At 39.2% G+C, this 18,525-nt stretch overlaps 1 long non-coding RNA gene across 2 annotated transcripts in view; it reads right to left on the bottom strand.

Moving 5' to 3' along the window:
- LOC119526412 overlaps positions 1 to 18,525 on the bottom strand; it is a 188,340-nt gene that overhangs the window by 91,391 nt on the left and 78,424 nt on the right. The window lies entirely within an intron of this gene.

The following is an 18,525-nucleotide window of genomic DNA, read 5'->3' as shown; positions in this document are numbered from 1 at the left end:
TTGCCTGGTCCCAAAACCTATGCTCTGTACACTGTGAACTGCTGTCTTTCATGAAGTGCTCAACAGAATAGCCAAGTTCACCCAGTACATTCTAGCTCTCAGGGCTGGTCACAGATAGGGAAAGAGAGCAAAAGAGAGACTCAAAGACCCATTCCACATTTTCCCTTTCTCTCTCTCCAGAACAATTTTTGTCCATCATTGAAGACTCAGGTCAAAGCCCCCACCCATGAAGGTAGCTGTCCCTAAACCCTGAAGCAGACCAATTTTACCTCTGCACTTGCACTATGGATTGCACATACCTCTAATCAGCACTCCCCACCCCTATACACACACACTTTTTTTGGTGCAATGGTTAAGAGCTAGGCTACTAAGTCAGGGACTGGGTTCCAAAAATCCCTGATCCTGCCCTTACCACTGTGTGAATTTGGGCTTCCTACCTGTACTCACCTTGAGGGCAGAGAGAGCCTCTTTTCTCTATTGACACAGCACTTAGGGTTAGGCCTGCCACAAAGTAGGGGCTCAGCAGATGTTAATTATTGCATTCTATTTAAATCCCAACCCACCAATCAGGCCTATTCTGTCACCCTGAATGTGACCGGTAACCATGAGCAAGTTATTTACTTCTCTGTGCCTCACTTTCTTCATCTGTAAATGGCAATAATTACAGTGCTTACTTATAAGGATATTGTGAGAGTAAAATGAGTATCAATTACAGCATATTTTGTAATATATTTTGATACACTTTTTAATTTTGGAATAATTGTAGATTTATGGAAAACTTGCAAAGATAGCACAGAGGGTTCCTGTATACCCCTCACCCAGCTCCCCCCTAATATTATCTCACATTACTGTGGTACATTTGTTTAAACTAAGAAACTGACATTAGAATACCATATTAATTGAATTCCAGGTTTTATTTGGCTTTCATTAGTTTTTCCCTTATGTCCTGGATCTAATCTAGGATACTACATTGCATTTGTTATATTTTTAAAAACAATAATATCGCAGTATTGTGAACATAATTAACAGCACTGAATTATATATTTGAATGTAGTTAAAAGGAGGACATTTTAAGTTGTATACATGTTGCTAGAATAAAAAAATTATTTAAAGTCCATGTAACTGCACAATACAAAAATTAACCCTAAGTTAAATCATGGACTATAGTTAATAGTACAGTTACAAAGATGTGCTGTCATTAATAGTAACAAATTTACCATACCAAGGCAAGATGTCAATAACAGGGTGGTATAGGGGAACCCTGTATTTGATGCATGCTAAAAACAAAAAAAAAATCATTAACATTTACATTGGGCATTTATATACATCAACTAATTTAATCATCACAATAACCCTATGAGATGGGCATTATTATTATTCCCATTAGATAATTAAATTGAGACTTAGAGAGTTTGAGTAACTTGCTCAACATTACACAGCTAATTAAGGCCAGAAGTCAAACTAGCTCTGTCTGACTACAGACTGTTTCCTCCAAACCATTATCTATAACACCTCCCAGGAATTAAAACTACCAAGAAAGTCCTGGCAAAAGAAACACAAATTTGCAGCTTTTCAAAACAGCTTCTGCCCTAAGATTGTGCCTGGATCTTCCCACAGTAATTCACTCATTCCACAAAAACTTACTGAGCACATACTTAATTGGCCCTGAGAAGACTACAGCGAATGAGGCACTGACCCCATGATCAGTGAACTCACAATCTAGTTTGGTGGAAACACAAGTAAGCAGGCGATTTCAGAACAGGGTGGTACGTAAAAGGTAGGCACAGGGTACTCAGGTAATACAAGGAAGGGGCACCTCACCCAGTGGGAAGGAGGGAGTCTTAAAAGGCTTTCCAGAGAAAGAGACATGTAAGCTGAGGTGTGAAGGGTGAGTTGAGATTAGCCAGGCCAAGCGGCAAAGCGGGGATGGTGACAAGAAGACAGTCTAAACAACAAGAACTGCATGTACAAAGGCCTGGGGTGGGAAAGAGCCGGGCATGTTCAGGGAACGAAAGCATTTCAACCAAGCTAGAATACAGAGTCTAATGGAAGGAAAGGAAGAGATAAGGAAGACCACACCCTGAAGAGTCTTACATATACCATGCTAGTCAGGGTAATGGTAAGCTATGCTGCAGTAAGAGATAAACTCCAAGATTCATTGGCTAAGCGCAACAAAGACTTATTTCTCATGTAAAATCCAATGTGGGGGAGGGCGGGGCAAGATGGCGGCATAGAGAGGAGTGGAAGCTAAGTAGTCCCCCTGGAACAACTACAAAAAACCAGAAACAACTAGTAAATAATCCGGAATAACTGCAGGGGGACAAACAAGACCATCCACTCATCATACACCAACCTGAATTGGGAGGAATGCCCGAGAACACAGCATAAAATCTGTAAGTAAAACCTGCGGATCCAAGTCGTGAGACCCCCTCCCCCATAGCCCGAGCTGCGGAGCCTCGTGGTGCCAGAGAGAAGCTCTCGCCCAGCAAGCGAATATAGCTCAGCTGAGCTCCAACTGGGGTTTTAAGTAGTGAGTGTGAACTGCTCACTACAGGTACGCAGCCCCAAAAAACAGACAGAGGCTTTGGGTGACGACTGACCTGGGAGAGCCGGAGGGTCGCCTTGGACTGGGTCTGAAGGGGACTATCTGTTTCTTTTTCGGCTCAGTGGAGAAAGCCCCAGTCATTTTCAGTTTCCAGGGCTGTGACTTGGGGAAGGGTGGAGACAGCACAAGCAGAGAGCGAGACCATTGAAATGCTAATGACCTCCACCTGGGGGGTCTGTCTTCTCTAGGAGGAAAGGGGTGGGGCCCTTTCCATTCAGAACCAGACCCCAGAGCCTGGGGGAACAGGGCCATACCTCCTCACACCAGTCAAGAATTATAGGCTAACAGGCATCACCTGCTGGGCAGAAACGCACAGTGACCCGAGGCATCAAAGGGTGGAGCAATTTTCTAAGACACACCCACAAGGAAACCAGATACTGAATATTTCTTCCCTCTGGGACCTGAGCCTGTTCTGGTCTGGGAAAACCTGATTTGGATAACCAAGGAAACCATGCCTAGACAACAGAAAATTACAACCTACACTAAGAAAAACAAAGTTTTGGCCCAGTCAAAGGAACAAACGTACACTTCAACTGAGATACAGGAATTTAAACTAATGCTAAATCAAATAAAAAAGTTTAGAGAAGGTATTGCAAAAGAGATAGAGGCTGTAAAGGAAACACTGGGCATGTATACGGCAGAAATCAAAAGTTCAAAAAACCTACTAGTAGAATCTATGGAAATGAAGGGCACAACACAGGAGATGAAAGACACAATGGAAACATACAACAGCAGATCTCAAGAGGCAGAAGAAAACACTCAGGAACCGGAGAACAAAACACCTGAAAGCCTACACGCAAAGGAGCAGATGGAGAAAAGAATGAAAAAATATGAGCAACGTCTCCGGGAACTCAAGGATGAAACAAAGTACAATAATGTACATATCATTGGTGTCCCAGAAGGAGAAGAGAAGGGAAAGGGGGCAGAAGCAATAATAGAGGAAATAATTAATGAAAATTTCCCATCTCTTATGAAAGACATAAAATTACAGATCCAAGAAGCGCAGCGTACTCCAAACAGAAGAGGTATGAATAGGCCTACGCCAAGTCACTTGATAATCAGATTATCAAATGTCAAAGACAAACAGAGAATCCTGAAAGCAGCAAGAGAAAAGCAATCCATTACATACAAAGGAAGCTTAATAAGACTATGTGCAGATCTCTCAGCAGAAACCATGGAGGCAAGGAAGTGGTGTGATATATTTAAGATACTGAAAGAGAAAAACCGCCAACCAAGAATCCTATATCCAGCAAAGCTGTCCTTCAAATATGAGGGAGAGCTCAAAATATTTTCTGACAAACAGACAATGAGAGATTTTGTGAACAAGACACCTGCCCTACAGGAAATACTAAAGGGAGCACTACAGGGTGATAGAAGACAGGAGTGTGTGGTTTGGAACACAATTTTGGGAGATGGTAGCACAACAATGTAAGTACACTGAACAAAGATAACTATGAATATGGATGAGAGAGGAAGGTGGGGAGCATGTGAGACACCAGAAGAAAGGAGGAAAGATAAAGACTGGGACTGTGTAACTTGGTGAAATCTAGAGTTTTCAACAATTGTGATAAAATGTACAAATATGTTGTTTTACGAGGGAGAACAAGCAAATGTCAACCTTGCAAGGTGTTAAAAATGGGGAGGCATTGGGGGAGGGATGCAATCAGCATAAACTAGAGACTGTAACTAATAGAATCATTGTATCATGCTTCCTTTAATGTAACAAAGGTGATATACCAAGGTGAATGCAGATAAGAGGGGGGGATAGGGGAGGCATGTTAGACACTTGACATTGGTGGTATTGTCTGATTCTTTATTCTACTTTGATTTAAGGTTATTTTTCCTTTTGCTGCTTCCTAGCTGTCATTTTTTTTCCTCTTTCTTTTGCCTCTCTACCTTTCTTTGACTCTCCCTCCTGCCTTGTGGAAGAAATGTAGATGCCCCTTATATAGATAGTGGTGAAGGTGGTGAACACATAAATGTATGACCATGCAGAGAACCATCGATTATTTACTTGGGATGGAATGTATGGTGAGTGAACAAAACCATATTAAAAAAAAAAAAAAATGGGTTGATTACAAAACCTCGAGGGCAATATACTGAGTGAAATAAGCCAGACACATAAGGACAATTAAGGCAGGGGCTCACTGATAGGAATTAATTATAATACGTAAACTCATAGACATGAAATATAAGGTACCAAGATACAGGACGAGGTTTAAGGATGGGGAGTGGTTGCTTAGTATGAGCAGAATGTTCAATTAGGATGAACTTAAATGTTTGGAAATGAACAGGGGTGTTGGTAGCAAGATGTGAGAATAACTAACAGTGACAAATGGTGTGTGAATGAGGTGGAAAGGGGAAGCTCAGAGTCATATATGTTACCAGAAGGAAAGTTGGAGGTCAAAAGATGGGAATGCATAAAACTGAATCCTATGGTGGGCAATGTCCATGATCAACTGTACAAATACTAGAAATCGCTTCCATGAACCAGAACAAATGTATGACAATACAATTAGAAGTTAATAATAGAGGGGCATATAGGGAAGAACTATATACCTACTACAAACTATATACTACAGTTAGTAGTATTTCAACATTTTTTCATAAACAGTAACAAATGTACTATATCAATACTAGGAGTCAACAATTGAGGGGGGTTGGTTAGGAATAGGGGAGGATTAGAGTTTCCTTTTCTATTTTTCTTTTTTCATCTTTCACTTTATTTCTTGTCTGGAGTAATGAAAAGTTTCTAAAAATTGAACAAAAATTAAGTGTGATGGATGCACAGCTGTATGAGGGTACCCAGGGGCAAGTGATTGTACACTTTGGATCTTTGGATAATTGTATGGTATCTGAACAATCTCAATAAAAATGAAAAAAAAAAAAAATCCAATGTGGGCAGGGCAGCCCTGCTATCCTATAACTACAGTATCTAGAACATGGGCCTCAGAGGTCACTGCAAGAAAAGAGAGGAAGAGAAAAGAGAGATATAATAGGCACACAGCTCTTATCTATCCAGGACTGGAAATGACATATGTCACTTCCACTCACATTTCACACGGCCCCAAGTTTTACTGCAAGAAAATGGAGCCTGTGGGCCCAGGAAAAGAAAATGCCAAACAAAGCATTGTCTCTACCCCACTGTGGTAAGGAATTGGAACTTTATCCTTTAAGCCCCAAGGAATACTCAAGAGTTTTAAGCCTGATGATTTCATGGTCTAATGTGTGTTTTAGAAAGCTCACTCCAGCTGCAAGGTGAAGCAGAGACCAGAGGGAGGCATGAGAGAAAAGAAGGAAACTAATGTTATTGCAGTATTCTGCAATGAGGGTGGCAAAGAAAGGGCAGTGGCAGTGCAAACAGAGAGAAGGGGGATGAATTTAGGAGTTAGGTCAGAAGAAGAGTTGCCATAATTCCATTTAGTGACTAGATATAGAGGGTGAGGGAAGAATGAGGAGAGGGAAGATTAGGAGAAAGATAAAGAATTAATAAGGGTACCCAAATTTCTGACTTGGGCAGTTAGATGAATGGTGGCATCAGTCACTGAGGCAGGGAGAATCACCATGGCATTCTGCATGCCAAACCCAGCTGAGCAATATAAACATGGGGTTGGGAAGGAACATGTGTGAAAGGCACAGGGTTAAATCTTTTCCCCTGCAGAGGAAAGTCAATAGATAGTATCTAAAACTAATAAATAAAAAAGGAGAAATAAAAGCATGTTTTTAAGAGAATTGGCTATAAGAGTCTCAAGCGTTTGCCTCTGGAGAGGTAAAAAAAGCCACTGGGGAAAAGAATGGAGGACTGCTTTTTTAATAACAAATTTTGTAGACCTACAAAGTTTTAAATTGTTTGCATGTATATTTGATAAAAACAAAAGCTTTAAAAAATGAAAAGTCTGGTCTAGGATATGCTACCTTCCTCCAAGAAGTATCTTTGACCACCTTATCCAGAAGGGTGTCCATCGTGTTTTTAAAGGGCAACTTGCTAATGAGCAGGATATTCATACTAACTGCCATATTTCTTCATTTGCATTATTCTCCTAAGCTTGATTCCCAGAAAAATCAGAAAAGGTTTTACCAGGGAGATTATGTTTGGCTAGATCTTGAAGCATAGAATTTCACATGAAGAGGAACTTTTCAGAGGGATGTTAAGGGTGAAAGTGCAGAGGTATGAGAAGAGAGATGCATTTAGGGAATAGTCGAACTTTTGTTTGGCAACTTGAAAGACAAATGGAAATGACTAAAGGATGGAGACCAAACTCCTAGGGATCTCCTATTCCTTCTTAATCAAAAGCACAGGAGTTGGAGAGCAAGGCAGGATGGGAGGCAGTAATCTGCATTTTAATAAGTTCTCTATATGAAACTTATGCACACTACAATTTGAGAATCACTGGTCAAGTAAGATGAGATAAAATCCTGTAAGGTAGTGATGGTGCAGAAGGGGACAAAGAAGTGGTTATTAAACCCAGAACCTAACAGACTGCAAGAGCTTCTTGGTCCAGGGCTGGCCTAGGTCAACAGGTCAGATCAAGCAACCCTGCTCCCTGCAAAAAAATACAGATGGTGGGGGCCAGCAATGCCCAATAGTTCCTGCCCACCACAATTTACTGTCATTCCTGTTTCAGTTAAAAGGACTTCCATCTTCTTACCAGCTCAATCTAGAACAGACCCATCCTCCCAGTGTGGGTCTCTGACCCTGGTTCCAGAGAGAGCAGAGTAACCTTCATGCACATACTGGGAGCATTATATGTCTGTGCCAGTCTTTCTGGTGGCAGCCTGAAAGACTGAACCAGGACACTCGTCATAAGCTCGCCACCCCAGAACAAACAACACAATTTAAAAATAGGCAAAAGATGTAGAAAGCAGCCCACAGAGCTCTCCTACAGAATGCTGTAGGAGAATAGTCAAATCACACTTGCTTGAAGCAAAGTTTTGCTGGCTGGATGCAAAGGCAGTCACGGAGCTCTCCTACAGAGTGCTCCTACAAGGCAACCCACAGAGATCATGAGAAAGCTGTTGGAATGTTGATTGGGATTGCGTTAAATCTGTAAATCACTTTGGGTAGAATTTACATCTTAACAATCTTTAGTCTTCCAATCCATGAAAAAAGAATGTCCTCCCATTTATTTCGGGTTTCTTTGATTTCTTTCAGCAAAGTTTTGTAGTTTTCCATAAGTCCTTTATATCTTTGGTTAAATTTACTTTTTTTTTTTTTTTAATCTTCATTTTATTGAGATATATTCACATACAACGCAGTCATACAAAACAAATCGTACATTTGATTGTTCACAGTACCATTACATAGTTGTACATTCATCACCTAAATCAATCCCTGACACCTTCATTAGCACACACACAAAAATAACAAGAATAATAATTAAAGTGAAAAAGAGCAATTGAAGTAAAAAAGAACACTGGGTACCTTTGTCTTTTGTTTGTTTGTTTCCTTCCCCTATTTTTCTACTCATCCATCCATAAACTAGACAAAGTGGAGTGTGGTCCTTATGGCTTTCCCAATCCCATTGTCACCCCTCATGAGCTACATTTTTATACAATTGTCTTCGAGATTCATGGGTTCTGGATTGTAGTTTGATAGTTTCAGGTATCCACCACCAGCTACTCCAATTCTTTAGAACCTAAAAAGGGTTGTCTAAAGTGTGCGTAAGAGTGCCCACCCGAGTGACCTCTCGGCTCCTTTTGGAATCTTTCTGCTACTGAAGCTTATTTCATTTCCTTTCACATCCCCCTTTTGGTCAAGAAGATGTTCTCCATCCCACGATGCCAGGTCTACATTCCTCCCCGGGAGTCATATTCCACGTTGCCAGGGAGATTCACTCCCCTGGGTGTCTGATCCCAGGTAGGGGGGAGGGCAGTGATTTCACCTTTCAACTTGGCTTAGCTAGAGAGAGAGGGCCACATCTGAGCAACAAAGAGGCATTCAGGAGGAGGCTCTTAGGCACAATTATAGGGAGGCCTAGCCTCTTCTTTGCAGCAACCGTCTTCCCAAGGGTAAAACCTACGGTAGAGGGCTCAACCCATCAAACCACCAGTTCCCTATGTCTGCGGTCATGTTAGCAACCATCGAGGTAGGGTAGGCCAACACCCCTGCACTCTCCACAGGCTCCTCAAGGGGGCACTACATATTTTTTTCCTTGTTTTTTTTTTTTTTTTTTCTATTTTTTAAACCTTTTTTCCTTTTTAAATCATCTGTATGGAAAAAAAAATTAAAAAAAAAAAAAAACAAAAAAGAAAAACATACAATAAAAGAACATTTCAAAGAGACCATAACAAGGGAGTAAGAAAAAGACAACTAACCTAAGATAACTGCTTTACTTCCAACCTGTTCCTACTCTACCCCAAGAAAGTTACATAATACAGCAACATTTCTGTGAACTTGCTCCTACTATATCCATCAGAAATTAACAGACCATAGTCATTCCTGGGCATCCCCAGAATGTTAAATAGCATATCTGTTCTTCTTGGATTACTGTTCCCCCTTCCTTAATTGCTCTCTATTGCTAGTTCCCCTACATTTTACATTATAAACCATTCGTTTTACATTTTTCAAAGTTCACATTAGTGGTAGCATATAATATTTCTCTTTCTGTGCCTGGCTTATTTCGCTCAGCATTATGTCTTCAAGGTTCATCCATGTTGTCATATGTTTCACGAGATCATTCCTTCTTACTGCCGTGTAGTATTCCATCGTGTGTATATACCACATGTTATTTATCCACTCATCTGTTCAAGGACATTTGGGTTGTTTCCATCTCTTGGCAATTGTGAATAATGCTGCTATGAACATTGGCGTGCAGATATCTGTTCGTGTCACTGCTTTCCGATCTTCCGGGTATATACCGAGAAGTGCAATCGCTGGATCGAATGGTAACTCTATTTCTAGTTTTCTAAAGAACTGCCAGACTGACTTCCAGAGTGGCTGAACCATTATACAGTCCCACCAACAATGAATAAGAGTTCCAATTTCTCCACATCCTCTCCAGCATTTGTAGTTTCCTGTTTGTTTAATGGCAGCCACTCTAATAGGTGTTAGATGGTATCTCGTTGTGGTCTTAATTTGCATCTCTCTAATAGCTAGTGAAGCTGAACATTTTTTCATGTGTTTCTTGGCCATTTGTATTTCCTCTTCAGAGAACTGTCTTTTCATATCTTTTGCCCATTTTATAATTGGGCTGTCTGTACTATTGTCATTGAGTTGTAGGATTTCTTTATATATGCAAGATATCAGTCTTTTGTCAGATACATGGTTTCCAAAAATTTTTTCCCATTGAGTTGGTTGCCTCTTTACCTTTTTGAGAAATTCCTTTGAGGTGCAGAAACTTCTAAGCTTGAGGAGTTCCCATTTATCTATTTTTTTTTGTTGTTGCTTGTGCTTTGGGTGTAAAGTTTAGGAAGTGGCCGCCTAATACAAGGTCTTGAAGATGTTTTCCTACATTATCTTCTAGGAGTTTTATGGTACTTTCTTTTATATTGAGATCTTTCGTCCATTTTGAGTTAATTTTTGTGTAGGGGGTGAGGTAGGGGTCCTCTTTCATTCTTTTGGATATGGATATCCAACTCTCCCAGCCCCATTTGTTGAATAGACCATTATGGCTCAGTTCAGTGACTTTGGGGGCCTTATCAAAGATCAGTTGGCCATAGATCTGAGGGTCTATCTCTGAATTCTCAATTCGATTCCATTGATCTATATGTCTATCTTTGTGCCAGTACCATGCTGTTTTGACAACTGTCGCTTTATAATAAGCTTCAAAGTCAGGGAGTGTAAGTCCTCCCACTTCGTTTTTCTTTTTTAGAGTGTCTTTAGCAATTCGAGGCATCTTCCCTTTCCAAATAAATATGATAACTAGCTTTTCCAAGTCTGCAAAGTAGGATGTTGGAATTTTGATTGGGATTGCATTGAATCTGTAGATGAGTTTGGGTAGAATTGACATCTTAATGACATTTAGTCTTCCTATCCATGAACATGGAATATTTTTCCATCTTTTAAGGTCCCCTTCTATTTCTTTTAGTAGAGTTATGTAGTTTTCTTTGTATAGGTCTTTTACATCTTTGGTTAAGTTTATTCCTAGGTACTTGATTTTTTTGGTTGCTATTGAAAATGGTATCTTTTTCTTGAGTGTCTCTTCAGTTTGTTCATTTCTAGCATATAGAAACATTACTGACTTATGTGCATTACTCTTGTATCCCGCTACTTCGCTAAATTTATTAGCTCTAGTAGCTGTATCGTCGATTTGTCAGGGTTTTCCAGATATAAGATCATATCATCTGCAAACAATGACAGTTTTACTTCTTCTTTTCCAATTTGTATGCCTTTTATTTCTTTGTCTTGACAGATTGCCCTGGCTAGCACTTCCAGCACGATGTTGAATAACAGTGGTGACAGCGGGCATCCTTGTCTTGTTCCTGATCTTAGAAGGAAGGCTTTCAGTCTCTCACCATTGAGTACTATGCTCTTCATCATATTGAGGAAGTTTCCTTCAATTCCTACCTTTTGAACTGTTTTAATCAAAAACGGATGTTGGATTTTGTCAAATGCTTTTTCAGCATCTATTGAGATGATCATTTGATTTTTCCCTTTTGAGTTTTTAATGTGTTGTAATACATTGATTGATTTTCTTATGTTGAACCATCCTTGCATGCCTGGAATGAACCCCACTTAGTCATGGTGTATGATTTTTTTAATGTGTCTTTGGATTCGATTTGCAAGTATTTTGTTGAGGATTTTTGCATCTATATTCATTAGGGAGATTGGCCGGTAGTTTTACTTTTTCGTAGCATCTTTGCCTGGTTTTGGTATTAGATTGATGTTAGCTTCATAAAATGAGTTAGGTAGTGTTCCATTTTCTTCAATGTTTTCAAAGAGTTTGAGTAAGATTGGTGTCAGTTCTTTCTGGAAAGTTTGGTAGATTTCCCCTGTGAAGCCATCTGGCCCTGGGCATTTATTTGTGGGAAGATTTTTGATGACTGACTGGATCTCTTTGCTTGTGATGGGTTGGTTGAGGTCTTCTATTTCTTCTCCAGTCAGTCTAGGTTGTTCATATGTTTCCAGGAAATTGTCCATTTCTTCTACATTGTCCAGTTTGTTGCCATACAGTTGTTCATAATATCCTCTTATAATTTTTTTAATTTCTTCAGGATCTGCAGTTATGTCACCTTTTTCATTCATTATTTTTTTTATATGGGTCTTCTCTCTTTTTGATTTTGTCAGTCTAGCTAGGGGCTTGTCAATCTTGTTGATCTTCTCAAAGAACCAACTTTTGGTGATATTTATCCTCTCTATTGTTTTTTTGTTCTCTGTGTCATTTATTTCTGCTTTAATCCTTGTTATTTCTTTTCTTCTACTTGGTTTAGGATTGGTTTGCTGTTCATTTTCTAGCTTCTTCAGTTGATCCATTAGTTCTTTGATTTTGGCTCTTTCTTCCTTTTTAATATATGCGTTTAGTGCTATAAATTTCCCCCTCAGCACTGCTTTTGCTGCATCCCATAGGTTTTGGTATGTTGTGTTCTCATTTTCATTCATTTCTATATATTTAGCAATTTCTCTTGTTATTCCTTCTTTAACCCACTGATTGTTTAGGAGTGTGTTGTTTAACCTCCAGGTATTTGTGAATTTTCTAAGTCTCTGATGGTTATTGACTTCTAATTGTATTCCATTGTGGTCAGAGAATGTGCTTTGAATAATTTCAATCTTTTTAAATTTACTGAGGCTTGTTTTATGTCCCAGCATATGATCTATTCTGGAGAAAGTTCCGTGGGCACTAGAAAAGTATGTGTATCCTGGTGATTTGGGATGTAATGTTCTGTATATGTCTGTTAAATCTAATTCATTTATCAGATTGTTTAGGTTTTCAATTTCCTTATTGGTCCTCTGTCTGGTTGATCTATCTATAGGAGAGTGATGTGTTGAAGTCTCCCACAATTATTGTGGAAACATCAATTGCTTCCTTTAGTTTTGCCAGTGTTTCTCTCATGTATTTTGTGGCACCTTGATTGGGTGCATAGACATTTATGATTGTTATTTCTTCTTGTTGAATTGCCCCTTTTATTAGTATGTACTGGCCTTCTTTGTCTCTCAAAACATCCCTGCATTTAAAGTCTATTTTATCTGAGATTAATATTGCTACACCTGCTTTCTTTTGGCTGTAGCTTGCATGAAATATTTTTTTCCATCCTTTCACTTTCAGTTTCTTTGTGTCCGTGTGTCTAAGATGAGTCTCTTGTATGCAACATATTGATGGTTCATTTTTTTTGATCCAGTCTGTGAATCTATATGTTTTAATTGGGGAGTTTAATCCATTTACATTCAATGTTATAACCGTGAAGGCATTTCTTGAATCAGCCATCTTATCCTTTGGTTTATGTTTGTCATATATATTTTTCCCCTCTATTAATATCCTTTATTGTACCCATACCAAATCTCTTTAGTACTGAACCTTTCTCCAAGTCTCTCTGTCCTTTCTTTGTTTCTCTGTCTGTAGGGCTCCCTTTAGTATCTCCAGTAGGGCAGGTCTCTTGTTAGCAAATTCTCTCAGCATTTGTTTGTCTGTGAAAAATTTAAGCTCTCCCTCAAATTTGAAGAAGAGCTTTGCTGGATAAAGTATTCTTGGTTGGAAATTTTTCTCACTCAGAATTTTAAATATATCGTGCCACTGCCTTCTTGCCTCCATGGTGGCTGCTGAGTAGTCACTACTGTCTTATGCTATTTCCTTTGTATGTGGTGAATTGCTTTTCTCTTGCTGCTTTCAGAAGTTGCTCCTTCTCTTCCGTGTTTGACAGTGTGATCAGAATATGTCTCGGAGTGGGTTTATTTGGATTTATTCTATTTGGAGTTCGCTGAGCATTTATGATTTGTGTATTTATGTTGTTTAGAAGATCTTGGAAGTTTTCCCCAACAATTTCTTTGAATACTCTTCCTAGACCTTTACCCTTTTCTTCCCCTCTGGAACACCAATGAGTCTTATATTAGGACGTTTTATATTATCTATAATATCCCTGAGGTCCATTTCAATTTTTTCAATTTTTTTCCCCATTCTTTCTTTTATGCTTTCATTTTCCATTCTGTCATCTTCCAGGTCACTGATTCGTTGTTCAACTTCCTCTAGTCTTGTACTATGAGTGTCCAGAATCTTTTTAATTTGGTCAACAGTTTCTTTAATTTCCATAAGATCATCTATTTTTTTATTTAGTCTTGCAATGTCTTCTTTATGCTCTTCTAGGGTCTTCTTGATCTCCTTTGTATTCCGTACTATGGTCTCATTGTTCATCTTTAGTTCTTTGAGTAGCTGCTCTAGGTGCTGTGTTTCTTCTGATCTTTGGATTTGGGTGCTTGGGCTTGGGTTATCCATATCGTCTGGTTTTTTCATATGCTTTATAATTTTCTGTTGTTTTTGGCGTCTTGGCATTTGCTGAACTTGATAGGGTTCTTTTAGGATTTGTAGACCAATTGAAGTCCTTATCTCTAATTTATCAGATCTACAGCTTCGTGGAGTACACTTTCTCTAACTAACCAGCAGGTGGCATCCACGAGCCACCTGTTCTCCACAAGCCAGTTCTCCCCTGCTTTGCCTTTGTGGTGAGTGGAGAAGTGAGTCTAGTGGGGTCCAATTGGTGTACCAAGCTTGCGTGTGTAGTTGGTGTTGCCCGCCCTGTATATGGGGCGTGTTTCTGGGCATTCAGGGAGGGGGGGGTGGCTCTAACAATCAAATCTCCCTGGTGATCCTGGAGTTTTAAAGCTGCTGCAATAGTCTAATCCTTCAGTTCAGTCCTGCGTCAGCTTGTCTCTGCCACTGACCCACAAGTCCTTGGTATTGGCATATGGCTCCTGAGACTTGCAAGTGGGTCCCTCTTCCAGGCCGTGCACCCCCTGGTCCTCTGTTGAGGGATGACTGTTGCTATGTCACAGGTGAGTGCCGTCCCCCCAGGGCGGTTCTGGGCTGCTGGGCTGTGTAGGGAGGCTCCCAGTCTGCTGAAATGATGGCTGAATGGGGCTTTGTTAACTCACACTGCTCCACCTTCCCAACTCTGGGACAATCAGCTGAGGTTGCAGGGAGGCTAATGTCCACGCCCAGTTTTGTGGAGTGTGCCTGTTATTTGAAGCACTTCCATCACACTGGGTTGCCTGGGGCAGCTCTGGGCTATGGGGCTGGTGATGGGCGGTAGTGTTTCCTGTCCACCAGGATGATGGCTGTGAGCGGACACCCCCCTTTTCTTGGGAAGTTGTGGTGTTTAGTGAATTTTCTCAGCCACTGGATTATTGCCTTTTGTCTCAGAACTCTCTTAGTTCTGCTCTGGTCTTGACCTGCCCAAATTGCAAGTCTTTGAAGCTTTCTGTATTGGGCTTCTTAGAGTAATTGTTTTAGAAAAAGAAAAAAGGATTAAAAAAAAAAAAAAAAAGGGCCCTCCTCACAGACCTAATGGGTTATTGAAATGCTAAGACACAAAGCAATTAGGGCCATTAAGGTAAGTTCCACAAGGCAGAGAGATCAGCTTTTCTTCGGGATTTGCATATGAGCCTGAGGGCCTGAGCTCTGCCCTTCCCCTTTCTATGTTCACCAGAACTCCAAAAATCCTCCGCTTTTATTTTGGCGTTTTTCGTGCTGTTTTTTTCTATGTCTGTCTCCTCTCTGCTGGGCTGGCTGCTCTCAGATTCTCTGGTGTCTGGTCTCAGTCTATCTATGGTTGGAGTCTGGATCAGTAGAATGAGTTTCCGATAAGGGCTGCCACTGCAGTTCTCCCTTCTCCTTCCCGGAGCTGACAGCCCCTCCTCCCACGGGACTGAGCCTGGCAGGGAGGGGCGCGGGTCCCCTGGCCGCAAAAACTTACAGATTTCGCTGATCTCAGCAGTTCGACGTTTTCATGAGTGTTGTATGAAGTATGCCCAAAGTCAGATTGCTCTGTGGTGTCCAGTCCACACAGTTCCTGGCTTTCTACCTACTTTCCTGGAGGATTAACTAAAACATACAGCTCACTAGTCAGCCATCTTGCCCCGCCTCTCAAATTTACTCTTAAATATTTGATTCTTGTAGCTGCTATTGTAAATGGAATTTTTTTCTTGATTCCCACTTCCGATCGTTCATTATTAACTTATAGAAATATGAATGGTTTTTGCATATTGAGCTTGTACCTTGCCATTTTCCTGAATTCATTTCTTAGCTCTAGTAGATTCCTTGTGGATTTTTTAATATTTTTCTTTATACATAATCATGCCATCTGCAAATGGGGAAAGTTTTACTTCTTTCTTTCCAATAGGGATGTGTTTTACTTCTTTTTCTTGCCTAATTTCTGTCTAGGAATTCCAGTACTATGTTGAATAACAGTGGTGGTGGCAGTGGCATCTTTGTCTTGCTCCTAATCTTAAAGGGAAAGCTTTCAGTCTTTCACTATTGAGTATGATGATAGCTGTGGGTTTTTAATATATCCCTTTTTTCAAATTTAGGAAGTTTCCTCCAATCCTAGTTTTCTAAATGTTTTTATCAAGAAGGGGTACTAGATTTTGTCAAATGCCTTTTCTGCATCAATTGAGTTAATCTTGTAATTTTTTCCCTTTTTCCATTTATGTTGTATATCATATCAATTGATTTTCTATGTTGAACAATCCTTGCATATCTGGGATAAATCCCACTCGATTATGGTGCATAATTCTTTTAGTGTGCTGTTGTATTCAGTGTGCTAGCATTTTGTTGAAGATTTTTGCATCTATTTTCATAAGAGAAATTGGTCTGCAATTTTCTTTTCTTGTAGTATCTTTATCTGGCTTTGGTATTAGGTGAAGTTTGTCTCATAGAATGAGATGTGAAGTATTCTCTCCTCTTCAATTTTCTGGAAGCATTTGAGCAGTACTGGTGTAATTTCTTTGTGATACATTTGATAAAATCTACCAGTGAAGCCATGTGGTCCAGGGTTTTTCTTTCACTGGAGGATGTTGGTTATTAATTCAATCTCTGTACTTGTTATTGGTCTGTTGAGATCTTCTGTTTCTTCTTGAGTCAGTGTAGGTAGCTTGCTGTCTTCCTGAATCAGTGTATATAGTTTTACATTTCTAGGAATTTGTCCATCTCATCTAGGTTATCTAATTTATTGGTGTATGGTTGGTAATAGTATCCTCTTATAATCCTTTTTATTTCTGTGGGGTCAGTAGTAATATCTCCTCTCTCTTCCTGATTTTAGTTATTTGCGTCCTCTCTCTTTTTTTTCTTTGTCAGTCTAGCTTACATTTTGTTGATTTTCTTGATCCTCTCAAAGAACCAACTTTTGGTTTCATTGATTCTCTCTGGTGTTTTTTAATCTCTATTTTATTTATCTCTGACCTTACCTTTGTTATTTCCTTCCTTCTGCTTGCTTTGGGTTTAGTTTGCTCTTTTTTGTTCTAGATCCTCCAGTTAGGTCTCTGATTTGAGATCTTTTTTGTTTTTTTAGTGTAAGCATTAGAGCTATAAATTTATCTCTTAGCACTGCCTTTGCTGTATCCCATGTGTTTCGGTATACTGTGTTTTCATTTCATTTACCTCAAGATATATCCTAATTTTGCTTGTGATTTCTTCTTTGACCCACAGGTTGTTTAAGAGTGTGTTGTTTAATTTCCACATATTTGTGGATTTTCCAGTTCTCTCTCAGTTATTGATATCTAGTTTGTTCCATTTTGGTCAGAAAAGATACAGTTTATGATTTCAATATTTTTTAATTAATTGAGTCCTGTTTTGTAGCATAACATATGGTCTATCCTGGAGAATGACCCATGTGCGCAAAATAAAAATGTGTCTTCTGCTGCTGTTGGGTGATGTATTCTACATATATCTCTCAGATCCAGTTGGCTTATAGTATTATTCTTCTATTCCTTACTAATCTTCTCTCTAGATGTCCTATCCATTATTGAAAGTACTATATTGAAGTCGCCGCCTATTAATGTAGAACCATCTTTTTCTCTCTTCAAATCTGTCAATATTTGCTTCCTATATTTAGGGGCTCTTCCTATTAGGTGCAAGTTTATTTATAATTGCTATGTCTTCTTGTTGAATTGACCCCTTCATCAGTATTTAATGACCTTCTTTGTCCCTCATAACAGTTTTTGACTTAAAGTCTATTTTATCTGATATTAGCATATCTATGCCAGATCTCTTTTGGTTACTATTTGTATGGCATATTTTCTCCATTCTTTCACTTTTAACCTACTTCTGTCTTTAAATTTAAGGTGTTTCTTTTGTAAACTGCATATAATTAGGTCATGATTTTTTTCCTTCTGCCAGTCTTGGCCTTGTTTCTGGAGAATTTAATCTATTTACATTTAAAGTAACCACTGATAATGCAGGGTTTCTTCTGCCATTTTGCTATTGGGCTTTGTAAGTCTTATACCTTTTTTTGTCCCTCAATTCTTCTGCTAATGCCTACTTTCATATTTATTTAATTTTTTGTAGTGTACCCTTATTAATCCCTCCTCCTTTCCTTCTGTATATATTTTTCAGATATCTTCTTTGTGGTCTACCATGGGACTTAAATTTATAATCCTAAATCTATAACAATCACATCTGATTTGACACCAATTTAACTTCTACAGCATACACATACCACCGTTCCTACCGCTCCATCCCTGACCTTTTTTTTGTACTTGTTACAAGTTATATCTTTATACATTGTATGTCCAAAACTATAGACTTATCATTACTTTTATGTTTTTGAATTTTAGAATCTGTAAGAAGTAAAAAAGTAAAGCTATATACCAAAAAGTACAATACAACAGTACTGGCATTTATAACTGCCCATATGGTTACCCTGACAAGAGGTCTTTTTTCTTTACACTGCTTCCATTCACTTGTAGAGTGTCCTTTCCTTTTAATCTGAAGAACACTCTATCATTCTTTTTAGGGCAGGTCTAGTGGTAATGAACTCCTTCAGCTTTTGTTTATCTG

The sequence above is a fragment of the Choloepus didactylus genome, chromosome 2, assembly GCF_015220235.1.
Source record: "Choloepus didactylus isolate mChoDid1 chromosome 2, mChoDid1.pri, whole genome shotgun sequence".
NCBI lineage: Eukaryota > Metazoa > Chordata > Mammalia > Pilosa > Megalonychidae > Choloepus > Choloepus didactylus.
Note: the sequence above shows the minus strand (reverse complement) of the source record. Positions and strands in the feature narration are given on the sequence as shown.